The sequence below is a fragment of the Oratosquilla oratoria genome, chromosome 2, assembly GCF_046742065.1.
Source record: "Oratosquilla oratoria isolate Oo_2021 chromosome 2, ASM4674206v1, whole genome shotgun sequence".
Taxonomy (NCBI): domain Eukaryota; kingdom Metazoa; phylum Arthropoda; class Malacostraca; order Stomatopoda; family Squillidae; genus Oratosquilla; species Oratosquilla oratoria.
This window is the reverse complement of record NC_134778.1, coordinates 47,441,653-47,456,917: the sequence shown is the minus strand read 5'-3', so window position 1 is coordinate 47,456,917 and position 15,265 is coordinate 47,441,653. Positions and strand designations below refer to the sequence as shown.

Genomic DNA, 15,265 nt, shown 5'->3' with positions numbered 1-15,265 from the left:
TTACTGGTATGCAGTAGCCTCGTCAACCATCGATTACTGATATATTATACAATGATTTAGAAACATTGTCACAAGCACACTTTCAGTCACAAAATCATATTTAGATTCCGAAATTTCACCTGCCCATTTTTCTAAAAGGTTACCTAATTACATGAGAGTACACTTTTATCTGCCACAACAAATCCCTTGCAATAATTACCGACCCAGCAATCGACACTCAATACATCTTACTACAAAACTGATTTTCAAAACTATGTTGTTTTCATAACTGTAGTGGATGGGACTGTAGTTGCGAAATGAAAGGAAGGCAGGATGGTGAGGTAAACACAGAGAGCAGTTGGAGTTTTATTCTTAAACGTTTCGTCCTTACCAGGGCTTCTTCAGAGTACCGAAACGTTAATGAATAAGACTCCAACTGTTTTCTATGTTTACCACCCATTCATCAGATCATGCTCTCGTTGGCCTTGGTCTTCACCTTGACCCAATTACTCTCAAAACTTTGAGAGGTCATTTGAAGTTTATTCCCTCCATTTCCCGAAAGTTCCATGACAAATTATCTAACTCTTTTGCCTTAGTGTTGCTAACAAAACAACGAACGCAAACTCGACCAATATCAATACTTCCTTCCTTGAGTTGGTCTGGGCGGGATGATACATATCATTTTATAGAAAAAAATGCAATTATAATTTTACAACATGAATATCATATTCTAGGAAAATACTTGCACAACGATTGAAACGTCAAAGGAATGAAGAAAAAACTTAGATAAAGGTACTGATTTTTACTAGATATGGCCCTCCCCGTTTATGGCAGCAACCCTGCAAAGCGCGTCACGTGAATGGCATAATGCCAGGTGCCACAAAAGCTGGCGACACACCGTCAGGACAGACCTCGCCCAGCTGTAGTCCCGCACGCGTTTCTTTGCCAGCACGATGGATCGTCACACACCTGACCCTGACAGTAAGTCTGATCTAGTTACTTCTCTCGCCTGTGTGTGTGCAAGTAATCTCATCTTGGTCCCATTACGAGCGGAACACATATACCTTCCTCGTGGTTCATGTTACTCAACAGAAGCCCAAGCCCTGCTTGCCCAACAACGCCTGCAAAAAATATCATTAGAACCCACTCTGATCAATAAAACATCATTAGAACGGTGGACTATGGTATTCACACAATTAATTTTGTATATCAGTCACATGAGCTCATGTTCCGGAGAGTGGATGTATCTTTATTAAACTTTCAACACTCCTTCTTAATGACGTATTGTCATCGAAGAAGAAATATAAGAGAATATTGTAAATACGCGTCCAATGAACTCTCAGTTAGTTATGGAGCACTTAGTTACCGCATGAGATCTAGAAAAGCACCAACGTGTAACCTTTAATAGCTACAGATGTCGAGTTGCGAATCTAGTCACCTTGGCAAAACTAAGTGACCTACAGTGAAGCTAGTGAAGATTCGTAGTTTTCTTAAATGTTATTTCACTAAACTTGGTTATTTAGTATAACTGATAAGATTACACTGATATGGGGAGCAATAAGCGCAGAATGAGATCCACAATCGTAAACGCAAAGTATGTTATCAGGGAGTTTTAGAGAACGACACAAAGGGCTGACACATCATGACTAGCAATGATATTGAAGAAGACCATCACATTTGTTCTTTGTGGTCTTGGGATGAATATGAGGTCATGAATTAATCCATCGCCCGTCCCAAATAATACCCATACCCTCCCTGGGCCTATGGTATATACCAAAAGGCTTCTAGGTTAGATATAAGTTTTGATAGTTCCCTATTCTATCTCCTTTACCCCTCGCAATGAAATTTACTCACCAGGGTCAAGAGGAGAGATGCCTCTAGCAAGGGTATTTGGTAGTCGTCATCATATGGTGTCTTTTTCTCGTGTGGTATATTTGTCCGATGCCACAGTCTCTCTTATCTTGTCCTATGGTCTTAATTTTTCATTTATTTATTTAGTCTTTTCTTTGTTCAACATTGATTATATAAAAATCAATGTTGTAATTTTCTATAACTACCATCGCTCCACCTCCCTTTTGATATTTTCTGTCAAGTCTCCCATGTACCTACTATTTTTCAATTGTACTATGGGTAAATTTTTCAGGTAGCTTGGTCCCCAGTAGGCACAAAATATCGGGTTCATTTACGAGTATTAATAGACAGCCATTGATTTCTAATCTGATTGATAGTAAGCTATCCACATTTGCATATGCAACTTTTTATTTCTCTGCCTTGTCCCGTTAATGGTTTTGATCTCTTCTCTTTTTTCGATATAACTTCTTTAATTTCTGGTTTAACACTAAATATACTTCCTTCTCTTTTTTAGTTTTGTTCTCATTCTTAACCTGGACTTCACTTACAAACTTTCTTGGTACCTCTTGTTCATCCTCAGTTGAATATTTTCTGATTCAAATACTTTTCAATTTGTTCTTTGACTTCCAGGTTCTAATAACCTTGTTGTCCGTGATTTGTGACTTGAACTTGATTTTGAACAGACTCGTCCCCCTCTTTAAGTACTGGTCTAACTCAGCCACGTCTTCAATCTGATCATACGCACTTAAGTCATCTTTTATAGTTGTGAATGTAATTTCTTTGGGCTTTATGATTTTGTGATCCGTCCATGAAGTAATTTGGATTTCTTTCTAGCCTAGTGCTAAAGCACACTATTACCTACAACCAGAAGAGGCTGGATGACCGCATTGTGAACAGCTGCCCAGGATGTAACACTTCACCCCATACCATACAACACATAATGGAAGACTGCATTATACACAATCATGCACGCAAACAACACAACATACACTCTATAAAGGATTTGTGGGAAAACCCAGTTTCGGCTGTGGCATTCCTTGGGGAGACGGGACTGCTCGAACAGACAGTCTAGGGAACGACAACAACAACAACAACAACAACAACAACAACAACAACAACAACCTCCCTAACAAGATATTCTAAGGACTTTCATCAAACAGAGCCGCATGAGCACAGCTCCAACTCTTTAGGGTTGATTCACACTATCGGTCCGGTCGCGCTCCATTCCCGCTCCGCTCTCGGTCCGGTCCAATATTGTCTCATTAATTTCAATGGAAGCATTCACACTGGCGCTCTCGCTCCAGTCTCGCTCCGGTCACGGTTCCGTCAAAAGATATTTTTACTGGAGCGAGACTGGACCGTGAGCGCCAGTGTGAACTCAGTTGCCACGGTCCTGCTCCACTCCAGTCGAGATTCAGCCTTCATATAAGCAAGTAGTGTTACCCTCTGTCCTACCAAACCATGGATAATCCAAAGGAAACACCACAATGGGATCATGAGAAAGTTAGAAAAATGATAAAAATACATTTTCTTTTTATTTATCACTGATACAATGACAATGCGTACAGCGAGGATATTCATAAGCACCAACTGAATACAATATAACCTACAAAACTTACTTTAATTTTGTGGATTTAGATGAAATGCTAATAGAATTAGTCAAAAGGTAAACCAGAGCTGTATGACCTGACTTCGCTGCACTACAGTGATAATGTTTGCATACTTATCATATTGCCAAGGTACTGAGAGAAAAAAATACACATTATTAACCGAAGAAAGAAATTCCATATGTATAATAACAACCTATTATCCACTGCGGAAATGCATCTCCTTAGCTCACTCAACAAATATTCCTACACAAGTTTCTTTGTCTACTTATATTTTATCATTTTGCCAAGGCATTGAACCAGCTGGGGAGCTGAAATAATCTTTCAGTGTTTCTCTCGCGCCAAAAGCCTCCTTTGTAGCATTTCCCCCTCTTCCTCTCATTGGACGTACTGTGTTTGATGGAGGCATGACAACAGTATCTGGTAATGCAACAGCATTTGGGTGTATCAGATTGTGAAGCATGCATGTTGTTGTAATGATTGCATTAGCGTTAGAAGGCATAGCTTTAAGTTTCCTTAAATATATTCTGAAGGTTTGCACTAGAATACCAAATGTGCACTCAACTATCCTCCTGGTTCTAGATAATCTATAATTAAAAATCCTCTTCTCTATCTTATGTTCAGTCTGTGAACCTGGGTAGGGCCTCATCAAATTTCTCTTCAGCGGGAAAGCCTCATCTCCCACTATAACGTATGGTGCAAGCACATCAGTGCCAGGAAGTGCAGCATCTTCTTGTACATTTCAAGTCATCCTCAATTTTGGATAGTATTTTCTCAAATGTTCCTTTGTTCATTCTGAAATAGCTGTGGAATTTACTCTCATCATCAATAAGACGAGGATACAGAGTATGAAATTCTCCTTCAGTCTTCCTATCTTGCAACATAGGATGAACCCACAATCTCTTTCTTTTTCTATTTTGTTTTCCTTCTTCTTCTTCTTCATCAAGTGCAATAGCGATTATTGCCAACTCGGCGTCAGAAAAGTCACACTTCCTTCGTAACTGATGGTAAGACTTCTACTGGTATCGAGGGAGGGGCGATGACGGGAGCGAGAGCGGACCGTACGTGTGAATGCCTCAGAACCGAGAGCAGAGCGAGAGTGGAGCGTGACCGGACCGATAGTGTGAATCAACCCTTATACTGCAACTAAGTATGTCTTTGTGTGCTGTGCGTTTGTCTTTATCTAATTGCATATACTTAATTGCAGTGAAATGAACGATGCTCGTGGTTACTGTCTCTTATTCTCCAGTTACCATACCCACGTGTTTATGTGTGTGTGCGCGCGTTCGTGCGTGGGTCCGTGTGTGCGTGTGTACGTACATGCACGAAGAAGGACTACCGGCCTTATTGAATATTTTAATAATGAAGTTGTGGATCTGGAATGCCAATCACAGAGAAAGATGATCGATTTTGATCGATTGCTTTCCGGACGTACCGGTTGAAGCGGGCGGCTCCTGGACAAGACCGTTGCCTTATCTACACATAGCATCTTCACTCGTTGCAAAACAGTGATCGTTGCCCCCACCCAATACACACCTCGCAACAAGTGAGTTGTTGAATTTGGCGTCGTGCCTAAGAACAAAGAAAGTTAAGAGACTAGGGGCACCTCAATGATAAAAAAAAAAAAAAAAAAAAAAATCAACACGGCTGAAAAAATAGAATTAAATAAAAGATACCGTCCCGAGTAGAACGAGATTTGTAAACAGGTATCGCCGTAGCAAAGGTATTGAGATAACCTTAACGCCTTCCACCACGGAGATCTAACCTTATATGAATAAAATCATCTGTCTTTAGCCAGAGAAGTGTCTATTTATCTACAAATGGCATCATCTCTGCGAGGAGTTGGAGTCCATTTTGTAGACTACAGGACACGCTACATCATCTTATGCTGTACCCTTCTCCAGCTCCTAACTTAATCTGAACTAAATATATCTGGCGTTAGCCTTGACTTCCTCCACACCGAGGAACGCCCTATTTGTTCTGTTATGGCTGACGCCAGGCGATTTTGTGCTGCGGGAGGCCATGTGTTACTCCTCCAGGAATCTCGTCCGTGGAGAAAGAGGAACTAGTCTCACTCGAAGAAGTGCCCAAGTCCAGTGGTGGTGTCATCGGAAGCGTGCTGGTCTCGCAGTCGCTTAGTAGTGGGTTCGTACCTCGCACTACTCTCCGATTCCTATCAGTGACTGTTAGTAATCTACCTCAACAGTCGCTACTGGTAACGGCCTCGGTTGCAGCTACTTTGCGCCTCCTGGCGTAGGCTCCTCACCACCACTAATTATTATTGTCGAACATCGTTCTGGTTGTGAAGTGAAGGGATACCACCCCCCCCCCCACCTCCCGCCTTTTGATAACAAAAGGGTCCACTCCTTCAACAAGGCCCTGTTTGCCTTCAATTGAATAAGATTGTTTGAACAAAATATGCTGAGATGTGTCTTCGCAGCCAAGGAGGTGTGTGGACTCGGATCCCAATAAACTTTTTTTTTTCGTTACTTTTCAGCAATTTGTACATCTGTTCCTATTACTGACTTTCACATAACTATATTAGATTGGTTTTGATGGGGTTTCCTCCAAGGATGACATTTTCAAAGTGGGGTTTCGGCTGATGGAGTTTTGCCCGATGGGGTTTCGTCCCGGTGTTTTGTTTTTTTTTCCGGTGGGGTTATGTCTGTTTACCGGTAACACATTAGCCTCCTTCATTCTCATTTACGACTTACATATATGCATTGGCTAACGCCAGGCGATTTTATTCAGCCAAGGGAAACCTCACACCTATGAGTCCCCTGAATAGACCAGCTACTTGTACCTCCATTCATCTGACACTAATTCCATGCACACTGCTACTGCAATGGATATTATGAAACGGTTAATATAATAACGACTATATTAAGAAGAAGCTTAACATCTCAATCAAATTACAACGATGCTCCACATGCAGGAATGAAACTAGTTATTTTACTGCCTGCCAGTGTTTAACTGAGTCTCAGTACAGTGGATTGATAGATCGGATAACAGGAAGTGGGCAAGGCGTGGATGACCTTCGCAGCGAGGTCGTCGAGCAAGACTTGGCGCGTCTACAGTAACCACATTCAAGTGCTTTCTTTGCCTCAGATGTGTTCGGCAAGGAAATGTTGTGCTAGAATGTTACTCTAATTTACAGTATCATCCAAATGTCCAATAACCCATTTTTCGTGTACTGAGGAATAGAATAAGTAGTGAGTCAGTCTTATAAACAAAAGTATCTTATGGATACTGCATTAAGGACAGTAAAAGTCCTATAATCCAAATAGCAGGGGAAACGGGTTGTTTGGATTATTATTATTTTTTTTTTTCGCACTCTAGAATGGACGTCCATACCGATGCGCATCATCATTACTATTGTTGTTATTTGATGGTATTCAAATCGTCATGCATGCATGAGATAAATATATAAAGACAATTATTGGTATGTATTGTTTTAAATCTCACCATTAATGTCTATAAGTGTAGAATAGTTGTTAAAATCAGGTTAATCCAGGTTCACAAGGAAGTCCATGGCAAACCACGCGATTTGACTTTTGCTGTCTATGGGTATCTGTAAGAGGCTGGTAGATAAAGGTAGATAAGTAAGGTAGATAGAGGGGTAGGTGGCGAGAATTTTATTCTATGTGTAGGATGTTTTGAAAACAATAGCCGCGAAGGAGTTGCATAATCTCGCTCACCGTTTAAAGTTTATAAACAAACGCTAGGGTACAGATTTTTCGGCTGATGTGACAGTATGTAAACTAAGCCATTTCCTGCTTCGATATCGAGATTGCTTGTGTAAGCAATATTGCTTAAAACGTTGTAACAGTCTGATTGGAGAAGGGTGGAGGAGGAGAAAAATTATTGGTACAGGGGAGAAAGGTCACGCCCTTGGGGGAGGCACTTATTTGTAAAAGTAAAAATTATTGTATGAATTAGATAGTGACGTCGGAGCAGAAGTGACTTACTCGTAGAGAATTAGTGAAAAAGAAAATCAAGAAAATTTAACCAAGTTTAATTCACCCCATCCACAAATATTACTAACTTGATACAGAAGATTTGGTGGTGCTACTATAGCGTGAGGTCTACCACAATATAGCGTGAGATCTACCTCCCGTTAGTACCTAGCGTGAGGTCTACCGCTGCATTATCCATCCCTCATGGATATCATATATTTCCATACATTTATTTTAGCGATAAACACTTAATTTCAACATATCCTAGAAATGACTCAGATAACTGAATTTCTAATTACATTTTAATGAACATATCACATATTTCCATTCTAGCGATACACACTTCGTATATCTAAGAATGGCACAAATAGATCATTGGAATTATTTCTTATCGCCTTCCAGCAAAAATGATCAAGATGAGGCTGGAACAGCTGACAACCAACACCTCGCATTCTCTTTAGAATAATCGTTTTAGCGTCCAGCCACGATCGCTCAATTGCCACATAATGTTGCTGGTGGTCCACTGTAGAATGCTGGTACCCCATGGCATTTAGGTTGCTATAATCAGGCCACTCACCTGAATGAAGCACCGAACTATATGCATATTCCCTTTCAATAATAGGGATTAGAGTGTTGCGGTCACGCCGTTCCACCCAAAAGTACCGCCAGTCTGAGCCTTGTTTAAGACCAAAAACCCAAGGCCCATCAATTCTACGCCCATGGTTTCTGTTGTTTTCTTGTTCTGCGTCACTGTCCTCAGAGAGAGGGGCGTTGTCTCCATTCAGCATCCTTCCTAGGTTGTATTTCCGTCGACCAGCAAATCTTGCCTCATCAATTTGGATGGAGTTAACTGTTGTTCCAACCATCTTTCCTCGTCGTTGGTGAAAAACTATGGCTGTACACACCTCTTGGCACATGTTGAACCAGTCATTTACAGTATTGGCAGATTTTCCTGTGAGAGTCGTTACTGTGAACATTGGTAAATCCAATACAAAGAGAAATATTTGTGTTGAAGAATGGACGACAAAATAAGTGGTAGGGTAGTGAGATAAAAACTGAGAATCTTTGAAGTTTTAATTACTGATGTTTCGCTCTTAACAGAGATTCTTCAGGGTGTACAAACATGGTTCAGAAAATCAACAATCTATATTTTGGTTCATGCGGAGAAATATGGACATTTACCCAACTGGGACGGAGTGGAAATATTACAACAAGGGTTAGACAAGAAAAAACGAAAAATAGTCGAGACAGCCTTCATGACATCCCAGCCCTGCTGTAACCATCGGGATGGTTTTATTAAGCTGTCCAAAACATCCGGCTGGATGGTCCTACGGGAATTGAAGGGTACGAGAGGGAGGGATGGGGTGGTTTAATGAAGGAACGTGGAATGATGCAAAGTATAAATTTTTGATTTTCTGACCATGTTTGTACACTCTGAAGAAGCTCTGTTAAGAGCGAAACGTCAGTAATTAAAACTTCAACGATTCTCGGTGTTTATCTCACCACCCTACCACTCAGAAATGTTTATTCTAATATTTCACACAGGCTCAGGTTGCAGTGCAATTTGTTGTTAATGTCCGTATAATGGAAAAAAATTATTTCCTATCAGAATGACTATTCTGTAAAACTCCTTCAGCAATATTTTGAAGTACCCCCAATCGATGTTAACTATGTTAGGCAGAGGAGGAATCTGATTTAGGAGCTCCATTTGCTTCCTTTTATATGGTCAGGTCACGTGGACAGGTCACGTTTTTTGTGTATTTGGGCAGGTCACATGTTTGATGGACAGGTGCGGGGAGCGTCCCGGAGGAACGCGGGTCACGCGGTAGACCTCAGGCTGCACCTGGGTAGGCGACATATGGCGGTAGACCTCACGATATAGTAGCACCGATTTGGTGAAGGAAAGTGAAGGAAGAAATATAATATCATAGAAGGGAACAGTACTGAATTAAACCGGTAATTACGGAGAGACAGGAACTGAAAGTGATGGGGTCGACAGTATCTTTCTGCAGTTTAGTATATTTTACTCCAGTAATACCAGTGAGATATCCTGCAAATATAATGACAAACTATACATATTTCATAAAGTTATGTGCATATTTATATAAAATAGTCAGATTTGACTATATCAAATATATCATCCAACAAGTTTTACCAACACGCTGCTGATAACATCGACATTATCGAAGAAACGTTAGATGGTATGGGGACGTTCCATACGACGCAGATTGTAGTTTTCCAGAGAGGGATTCCTCAACATCAGCAACAGGAAGTACTTCTTCTTGGAAAGTCAAGGTCCTTGAAGGTCCCTCCCGAACTTCATCGTTTGGAGAAAGCCACTCGTCAATCTTCTCGAGAAGATCCTAAATTCACAACCACCTTGAATGAGATGATGTTTACCCCAGATGGCCATGGAAAACGTTCATCAAGAACTGTCACCCCTTACCGGACGGGCTCGGACACGACACACTTACCGAAAGAACACAGACAGATGTAAAGAGCTTCATCTGCAGACTGTATTCAAACAATGAAAACAACACAAACATCAATGACGTGCGGTTCAGAATATTCCTTAAAGGTTACAAAGAACCAGAGAAGTTGCCACCAACCTGTTCCTCTCTGAAGCTGCATATCAAGCGAGCACACCATCAATGTACAATTTGGCTCTCTTCACTGATCGCCCAACCAGATATATCTTCCCCGGTGGGAAATGGATGGAACAAGGACGGTGCAACTGAAAATATACTTCTTCATTTGATGAGTGATATACCATTTCCAGCGGTTTACCTCAAGCTTACACAATGCCAGTGTAAGAACTGCGAATCTCACAGATGCAGTTGTCGTCTTAAGGAACTGAGATGTACCGCCAGTTGTGGTTGCGCTGACGAAACTTGTCCATGATGACTCGGGCTAGACCACGGAAGACTGATGTCGATGTTAATATTATCTCAACACAGTTTTTCTTTAAATCAAAAGAACTTCATCATTAAAGCATGTCTGTACATTTGTACAAGCTTAATATAATGCATCACGATGTAATTTTGTTGGATTTTCTAAGCATTTTTTAATGTTTGTCTCTCCATAGGAAAGAAATAGATAAGATATAGCTTGGATATTTTGAGGGGGTGTGCATTATTATAATATGTCCAAATACAGCAAATTTCATTGTGTTATCTTAAAAACAAAGTTGTGTAATTTTATTAGCATTCGGAGTTTACGATAATGGCGGCCATTTTGTTTTGGTTGTATGATATTTAAAAAGGCCAAATTTAATGGGCATCCACCTGAAATATGTTCACTACGGACCACTTTAACAGTCTGACATGGATGCCGGCTCCTAACATTCCGTATTCCCTAAAGTAATTTCTAGGCCCCTTTTCAGATTTTGCCTCTGGTCTATTTGAGCAGGCTCCTGTTTCATAGCTTGAGCCCGTTTTGTGTATAAGCTATTCCTCATGATGTGGAATTAGACTCCATTCTTGTTATAGTGGCTACTTTACTCAAAAATCAGACCAGTTTATCAGCAGTTTCCTTCCACGACAATTTAACTTCCTTTTGCTTTTCTTCCTCTTCTTCACCTTCGTCAATACGATTTTTTTTTTCAGTCTACAGTTTTTCATCACCTCCAGCAAATTTAACAATACCGTTTGCTTTCATCTTCTTGGTGCCGTCTGATTTGAAACTAGACATAACTTCGAAGATGTTTAACCCTGTCACTTTAGAGGATGAAATTCGCGCAGAATAAGCTACTAAACACACTGGTGTAACTAGATACATGAATACTCTGCTATGAAAGTGCGGGCATTATACCTTGTTATCCGATATTCAATATCAAAGTGACATTTTATAATTTATTTATTTACAAAGATATTAAACATTACCCCACCTCGTAAAATTCAGACTATTTTTTCTTTATCCGTGTTCGGATTATTGATATTTTGCTGTATATTGTAACTGAATTCTAAACTACTCCGTCAGAAGTTTTCGTTGGTCTGTGAGCACAGCTGAATTTTAGAGTCAAGTCTAGAGTGACTTCTCCCCCTTACAGAGTGCTTTGGGTTACAATAAGTACCTAAGTATTCCTGACAAGCCATGGTTGCCCTTGCCCAAGGGTAAGATTTGTTAGATGTGGCAAGTTGTCTGGGTCCGTTTCGTTGGGTTTGGCTTCACCACCCTCACCTCAAGGTCCACGGGTCTCATAATTGAATTGGACTGCTTCTTAAAATTCTAGAAATTACACCAGTACAATTGCCTGACACAATTTAATTCTGTGGGTTTCGCAGAAAAAAAGTACTTTAAATCACCGACTGAGAATTTCTGTCGTGTTTGGTGGTTTACCCAAGGTAAAACTAATATTATAGTATTCGTTTTACTTTGGGTTGATCGACATTGCTTCCGACCACTTTCGGAATGGAGGTGGGTAACATGGAAATATTCGTCCTGAGAGCCATTCTCTCAACTGACTAAAATAATCTACCGCTTGCAACAAAAAAGTAACAAGTGTGCAACCAAGCTGAAGAGGTCAATTAACTAATTTCCTGACTTTCGGTTCAATAGGAACTAAAACGCTTTCGTTTGTTGAAATACATGCTAAATCATTTGCCTCCTTGATGATTCCATAATTTCTGATCCCGTGTTACAGATTCAATACCTACTGTATATAGTTCACTTCTCTTCACCCTAGACACCCTGTTCTGTACAGACAACCTGAGGTCTGTGAACGTACACCACAACCTGGCAGAAGTAAAGGATAAGGTTTAATTGCTCAAGTATCAGTCATTCAAGCAGAAGACCTGTAAGTGTGTGTGGTCGCGCGCAGGTGCACTGGTTCCCAGACTATTGCCCACCGATGCTCAATTGTTTTAACATCCAGGTCATCTCGGTATTGAATCAGAACCTGCATCATCCCCAGACCAAATTATTACTATTTTACGGTCTTTATCCACCAATTGGGCCAGGGGTGTGTCTCGTTTGTGCTACGGTGTAATGTTTATGGAAATTTCCTAAATCTGCCACACTACTGATTACTGTAGCACTGACACGTTGCTTTATTCTAACGAGTCCAGCTCAGGGACGAGAGAAATTCGACCTGAAAGGATCTCGATCGATATTAATACAGTATATAATTCAAATTAATAAGATTGTGTGATATTTGTCCCGTGGTTCCGTGCAGTAGTAGCAGCAGCAATATTAGCAACAACAGAGGGGTGGTGGGAGTGAAGTGGGTGGAAATAAGTACGTGCCACTGACTTGACTACCTCCCTTTTAAGAAGAAAACAGCTCTCGTTATATGTACATACATATACCAAAGGATTTTCCCCCTTATAAGGGAAGTAGCCAAAAAACAAAGGCATAAAAACCACTCCCGCCCATTCTATCCCTATCACACTCAACTCCCCTCCACCCTCTTCCCTCCCTCTTATCTTAGCACCTCCTGGATGACGGGTCATCCCTGCATCTCGCCCACTGCCCTGTGTCAGAAGCAGTGTCGCAAGACAGAGCACATCCGCAGCAAGACCGCTTCATTAAATCGGTGACCCCCCCCCCCCACCTCCGTCCCCTCATGGAGAAAAGGAGAACACGGGGAGAAATCCCTTTGGGCTCCGTCAATTTATTTTTTATGCAAACTCCCTCACCCCCTATTCCCCACCCACTCACCCTCATGCATCACAGCTTCATCTATATACAACCATTCTCCATTCTCCCTTATCTTCTGTCCTCTCCCGTCCTTCCTCAACAGACATTCCTCTCTTTCGTAATGCCCCTTATACCACACCCATCCATCTCATCCTAGGATGCCCCCTCATATTCACCCCTACCTTCCACACTTCCTTTACTAATCTTTCTTCACTCGTTCTTTCCATGTGTCCAATCCATCCCAATACTCTTTCATCAACCCTATCCCCCAATTCCCTTTCCACCCCTGTTCTCCTCCTCACCTCCTCATTTCTCATTCTATCTAGCCTAGTAACCTCTATCATACTTCTCAGACATTTCATCTCAAAAACATTCAAACTCTCTAATGTTCCATGTTTCTACCCCATACAGTGCTGTTGGCACAATCACTCCCTCATACAATCTCCTCTTAGCATCCATTCCCAGATGTCTATTTCTCATTACACTTTTCAATCCCACAAGGGATTTACTCGCTTCTCTCAATCTACATTCTACCTTCACCCCCCACTCCTCCCTTTCCTGACACATTCGCATCTAAGTATCTTAAACTATGAACTTTCTCCAGTCTCTCTCCCTTCATACTCACCTCCAGTCTGCTGCCACTCTCTCCCCTTCTACATCTCATCACCTTACTATTACCCACATTTATCGTCAACTTCCTTCTTTCACACACCTTACCAAACTCTGTCACTAACTTCCTCAATCCCTCCTCTGATCCTGCTACAAGCGCAATGTCGTCAGCAAATAACAACTGGCTTATTTTCCACTTTTTTCCATTTTCTTAAACCATCTCCAATCCTTGACTCACTAATCTTGCATTCACGTCTCGCACCACCCCATCCATGTAACGATTAAACAGCCAGGCCGACATAACACATCCCGGACGAAGTCCCGTTTTCACCTCAAAACATTCACTCTCTCCATTTCTAATCCTAACACAAGCTCTACTACTCTCGTAAAAACTCTTGACTGCTCCTAACAGCTTTCCTCCCATACACTATATCTGCAGTACCTCCCACAATGCCTTCCTCTCTACCCTGTCATAAGCCTTTTCCAGATCCATAAAAGCCCAAAATACATACTTACCTTTTCCTATAGTTTTCTCACATATCTGTCTTACCACAAAAATCTGATCTTCACAACCCCTACCTGTCCTAAAATCACGCTGTTCCTAACCAATTACTCCCTCTGTTCCTCTCCTAATCCTCTCAATCAAGATCCTCCCATAAGCCTTCCCAACTACACTCAACAAGCTGATCCCTCTGAAACTACTACACTCACACTTGTCCCCCTTTCCCTTGTAAAGTGGAACTATACAGGCACTCCTCCAGTCCTCCGGCACTCTACCTTCTCTTAAACAAACATTAAATAACCTTACCAGCCAGTACACCATAACTGTACCTCCTTTTTCAGACATTCTGCATGGAATCCATCCAGACCAGGTGCCTTACCTGCTCTCATCATCTTAACAGCTACTTTCAATTCATCTTTCCTTATTTCTCCTCCATTTTCCTCAATCATCAGTATCATTTTCTTAGTGGTTCCCACTGCTTCCCTATCCCCTTTCATATTTAGCAACTCCCTAAATTACTCTGCCCACCTTCCTCTCACTGCCTTCACTTCCATTATCATCTCTCCATCTGCACCTTTTACCTTTTCTTCTCTACTTGATTCGCCTCCTCTTCCTCTTTTAATTTCTTTCCAAAAACATATTTTCATTACTTTCAAAATTTTCTTTCGTACTCTTACCCCATTTCACGTCTGTTCTCCTCTTTGTCTCCTTGATCTTATACTTGACTTCCCTTCTCTTTACTTTGTACCTCTCATACGATTCCCTCGTCCTAATTTGTAGCCAATATATGAAAGCTCGCATCTTTTCTTCTACAGCCTTCTTTGTTTCCTCATCCCACCATTCACTTCCCTTCCTTCTATTTTCTCCCGCACTCCTTGTTCCACATGCCATCTTTGCACACCTTATGACTCCCTCCTTGAACCATCCCCATTCCTCCTCCACTCCTAGTTCTACTCTATCCTTCACTCCCTCCCACTCCTCTCTCAGCTTCTTCTTATATTCCTTCTCCTTTTCTTTCTTATTTAAGCAGTTCACTCTAAGTATCTCTCTACCTTCTGCCCTTTTCCTTTTTCTCCCCCAATTCTCCACTCTCAATTTACCTTCCACCAGAAAATGATCAGATA

At 41.2% G+C, this 15,265-nt stretch overlaps 1 protein-coding gene across 1 annotated transcript in view; it reads left to right on the top strand.

The window, feature by feature from the left end:
- The first annotated feature begins 909 nt into the window (after positions 1–909).
- Positions 910–15,265, top strand: part of LOC143038649 (uncharacterized) — a 54,349-nt gene continuing 39,993 nt past the window's right edge. Inside the window, exon 1 of the mRNA XM_076208149.1 lies at positions 910–960. The gene's annotated coding sequence lies outside the window, so the exon portion shown is untranslated. The remainder of the gene's footprint in view (positions 961–15,265) is intronic.